Here is a 5,247-nt window from a genome sequence, read left to right as displayed (position 1 = left end):
AACTAATTAATGAAGGGTTGATAGCATATGTGTCTTATGCAGAATGAAGGTCACAGCAAAAGGAAAGGTGCTTACAAAGCAAGATTGTAAAAAGCACCAAAAATCACACATCTTTACTAACATTAACTTTATTTCTACTGTAAAATAAATTTTAAATTAGAGACCATCAGTGAGATTGGAGTACAAGTAGCACTATTTTTTTTTTGCACATTGAGCAAGTGCACCCTGGAAAATTCCATCCTTGTAGTGGTAACCATTCTAAAGTTCCCTAGTAACAAAATTGGAAGCTACAGTAATCACTAAACAAAAATAATTATGTAATTTTAAAAGTGTAAAAGTGCCAATTGCAATTTATCTGCTGAAATTTGGTTTGTGTCCAGAACCTTTAAAAGCATATCAAAGTCAAACATTCACTACTTGCACAATCCCATAATACACCTCTATTACCCCCAAAACTTTTGCATAACCATTGTTTGCAATTTCTCCTGGGACAGGAAAATGTCCCAAGAGAAGTCAAAAACAATGCCTATGCAGATTTTTGGGGGGTAAAAGAGGTGTATTATGGGATTTGTGCAAGTAGTGAATGCACAAAATATTTCATAAAATTAATTCACAAATCAAGCTGCTGAATAGCCAATTATTGTTACAGTACCCAATGTCATATGTTGCTAGGAAAAACCAAGATTTTGATGAACAGGCTAGACAATGCTCTCGTACACATGTATGAACTTGAGTATCAACATGTTTTTTCAATGGAATTTATATTGAGGCCAGATCTTGGAACAGCCCAATCAACCTGGCTGATCCACTGATGGTCACGTAAATCATAAGGCAATGGTATTTCTTAGTTCTAGTTCAGCTCTCCAGTTACTTGGGGTGACCAGCTGCTGTATGTATTTTTAATTTATATTTTGCATTTAGTTAGTTATAAGTCTTATTTTGTAGCACAAATAAATGTAACAGTTGTGGTTTGGACCTTGGTCAGCACAAAATGCAGACTGCAGACTGGGTACAATATGCAGACCAGACACAAAATGCTGACTGCTTATTTGAAAATGAAGTTATTTGAGAAACCATTGGGTGTTTGATGGAATCACAGGTGGCCCAGACTCATAATTTGAATGCTCAGTTAATGTAATGATTTGTGGGGTTTATGTGGGAAACATGAAATGCCAAAAAAAATTGGCTTATCCTAGTTTACAGAGAAGAAAATAAAAAACGTTGGAAAAACACCTACACATCAAAACTTTTAAATGGTCGTGCGAAGTAGGTGGCAGGATAAACCAAAGTAGCCGGCGGTTTATTGCCGGCAGCCACCTTCTATTGAACCTCTCTGCTTATCCTAGTTTTATACAGCCAAGAAAATAAAAAATAAACTTATCTTTACTGCATCTTGTGTCCTTGTGTGAACGTTATTTTCCCAGTCATCCTGACTGCAAAACTTACTGAAAGCACTGGTTCTTGTTTCCCATGTTAACCCTACAAATCGTTTCATTAACTGAGCATTCAAATTATGAGTTTGGGCCGCCTATGATGGAATAAATCGTTCGACTGCAGGATGTGCATGAGTTGTGACAATCAAGTTAATATACATGCATGTAATAAGCTTACACTACATTCTCTATTTTCGAATTCCCCATAATACACCAAATTTTGCATAAACCATTGTTTTCAAATGAATGAAGGGGTAGTTTCTAAAGAAACTGTGGTGCTGCGTCGGTGGGGAAGTAGTATACAAAAATTTGGTTTTATCAACGGAGTTGATAAATGTAAATTGGCCACCGTACAGAGATTCTAAAAGCTAGGCCACCGTACAGAGATTCTAAAAGCTAATATAGAATCTTTTAGAATCTCTGTACGATGGCCAATTTACATTTATCAACTCCGTTGATAAAACCAAATTTTTGTACATTGTTTTCAAATGCTCTTAGGAATATGCAGTGTCTCCAAGAGCATTTGAAAACAATAGTTTACGCAAAATTTGGGGGGCAAACAAAGTGTATTATGGGGAATTCGAAAATAGAGAATAGCTCAGATGTATGTCACTTTAAACGCGTTCACGTAAGACTTCAGCAAAGTTATTGTTTACAGGTACAAATTTAGGAACCCCTCAAAAGATGTCGCAATCGCAAGATAATAACAAGAAACAGTTGTCAGCAATTTATATGCATTCGACCGGAGATGAGATACGGCATTCTAATGCTTGTGATTTGTGCATTTTTCCTTACATTAGAGTCACTTCTCCTAAAAAGAAAAATAAAGTTATAATGATTCCTACCTAAATAAGTCAATCTGCCACAAACTCCGCCGCTCTGCGATCAAGTGAGCACAACTTCTTCGAAAGTTCTTCCCTTGGATACATGGCCATTATTTTTTTTTTCGTTCAAGAGACGAAAGTAGGTTTGCAACGACTTCTGGGAGAATGGGACGACAACCCCTGCCCCTCCCCGCTCGAGGGGTTATCCCTGTACGAGGTTGCATTGTGTTGCTGTGTTGCTCGAGTCTGTGTACTTGCACTGGACCATGCATTACTGAGCTCAAGCAACGCCGGCGGACGCAGCGTCCCCGACGTCAAAAATGAAAAACCGGAAGTTTACCTTTTCTCTCTTTCAGAACTCTTTCAGTGCTTTGATTCGATTATACCATAATACCGGAGTTAAAACTAAAGCTTTCAGATACGTTGTTTGAGGCGAAACAACAGATTTCCGATCTCAGTTCATAACGTCCGGGATGTCAAGGTTCTCGTTGCTTAAGCCCACTATTCATCTGTTAACAAAGTATCTGACGTTAAAGTTGTGTTAGTTCATCCTAGCTCCAGTTTTGGAAGTTTTTGCATAATTTCTGAACGATTTTGTTGTGGAAGCGTCTTCATAGATTTGAGTTGAAAACACACCCTTGAAACTCGCCCGATATGTCTAGCGTCTTGCAAATGTTTATTACTTTCATCTCGCTGAGTAATCTGTCACATGGAAGGGGATTCATGTAGTAACTTTGGAAGATCATCCAACTGTTTGGGCTTTTTCTTTTTCGTGGGCTCATCATATCATTGACATCAAATATTACAGTAATTGTCTTCGGGCGCTCGGTTTTCTTGATTACACAAGATTGTGAATCTCTTAAGGGTGCATTTGATTGACCCTATTACGGAATAAGAATAAGATTTGAAATAGTAGTATGTTTGCCGTAGTTTTTAAGCAACTAGGATGTTGAAGATGTGCTTAAAATTTCATTTTAGCACGTATTTGATAATTTCCATGTGAAACTCTGTAAACGCGTAGGACTTCCGACTTGAATTCTATGTATTCCAAGTCCGGAATACGGTCGATCGAACGCATCCTTACATTGTACTTTTAAAAGCTTGCAATACTCACGGGAGAGCATTTTGCCACACGATAATGCAAAAGTTTTCTCTCAGATCGCCCTTTCTTTAAAATATACAGGAAAATAGCTAATATCTAAAACAATTTTAGTTTTATCTCGAATCAAAACAATTGCTTCCCAAGTACTTCCAGTGGTTACCATTCACACACGCCCCTCAACGACTTTTTTTTCATTTTCGAAACTAAAACCCCAGTTACACGGCTAAAAAAATCGGCACACGTTTGGCACCACGCTGACCGTTACGTAGCGGTCCCAAACGAAATGCGGCACCATTGCCCAAACATTTTGGGGTGCCGAGACTACCTCCTGTTCCAACACGTCGGAATGGAAAATGATCTCGCTTAACACACGTACCGGCTGGGTCTGTTTTCGATCTTCCGGGGGCTTCACTCTATATTATTGGACGCAATAAGTGTCACAACTTTCTGGAATAAAAGAATTCATTCGATCAGTTTCTAAAGAGAAAATGCTGTGAAAAAGAGCTGTTGGATTACGACTTCGTTCACCTTATATATATTGCCTCCTTCTGCCTTGCAGGCAATGGGTAATTAGGGTAGGCACTTTCGCTAGTGACTGAGAAGACCGATTCTGGAGCTGCAAGACCTGTGGCAGTGTGAACAGGCGTAAGTTATCGCGTTCGACGGGTTGTTTTTGGAATCCTTGTTCTTCTGTCTCTTCTCCTCACAGATCTCCAGCTTCCCTGTACTTAATAAGGTCGTCAGCCAACGATTCCCAAATGTGTTCACTGATTTTGGCTGCCTTCATGTTTCGTTGGCAGATGTCTTTGTAGCGAAGAAGCAGCCACCTTGTCGATCGTTTGTCTTGAGCCATCTGTTCATAGAGTAGGTCGTTTGGAAGGCGCTCGGGACATGGCCTAGCCAACGTAGTCCACGATCAGAAGAGGTACTGGATAGTTGGCAGTTCTGCAGTTTCAAACATTTCCTGGTTGGTGATCTTATCCTTCCAGGTGATCCCAAGAATTTCAGTGCGGAGGAATCTGACGTGGAGTGTGTTCAGTGTAGCTTCTTGTCTGGTGTATGCAAGCCATGTCTCACTGTCATACCAACAGGGTGCTGAGGATGCATACAGAGCAGACTCTGTTTCTGGTTTTTAAGCGTAGTTTTTAGGTTTAGCCAGACACGCTTCTGAAGTTTTCCGAAAACCGAGTCTGCCTCGCCTCGCCAAATGTATATCTTTCCATGCACGCAATATTAAAAGCAAATGCGTGACTATATAAAATGCTTAGGGCGTTTTTCAATTGAGTGTCGAAAGTAATTAGCGAATTGCTTTGGTTTTGCATTACTTCACTCAGTGTTCAGTGTTCAGAGTTCTTGCGCCACTTTTTCAACCAATCAGAAGTGAAAACGAAACCAGTCGTAGCTCGCGCGTGCACATTTTCCCGCGCTTTGTGTCGGCTTCGGGTAATTACTTCGAGTTTTGATTGGTTTACTGGATTGTCTCCGTCCTTTTTGATAGGCCAAAGTAATTACTTGATTGAAACTCGCCTTAAAAGCGTCTCGAAATAAATAAATCTTTAAATGAGCCTCAAATGAGTCCAGCGATGTTATTTCACGCAATGTATCAGGTAAAACGTTTCAATGTTTGGGGGCGGCCATAAAGAAAGCTCGATCCCCCAACGTTTTCTTAATTGGTACGCACTTTTGGATGTTCTAGTAAAAGCTCCTTGTTGGCAGTCCTCCTTGTTAGATCTAAGCGAGTAGTTACATTTAGATTTCATAGTAATAAGCTATAATATATGTAATCGATTACAAAAATGCTAATAAGATACTGACCAAAACTCTAAAATATTTACATAGAAATAATACACACACACAAAAGAATAAAACATTGCGGCATGAAGAAACG

Source organism: Montipora foliosa, chromosome 3, assembly GCF_036669935.1.
Source record: "Montipora foliosa isolate CH-2021 chromosome 3, ASM3666993v2, whole genome shotgun sequence".
Lineage (NCBI taxonomy): Eukaryota > Metazoa > Cnidaria > Anthozoa > Scleractinia > Acroporidae > Montipora > Montipora foliosa.
This window is presented reverse-complemented; position numbering follows the sequence as displayed.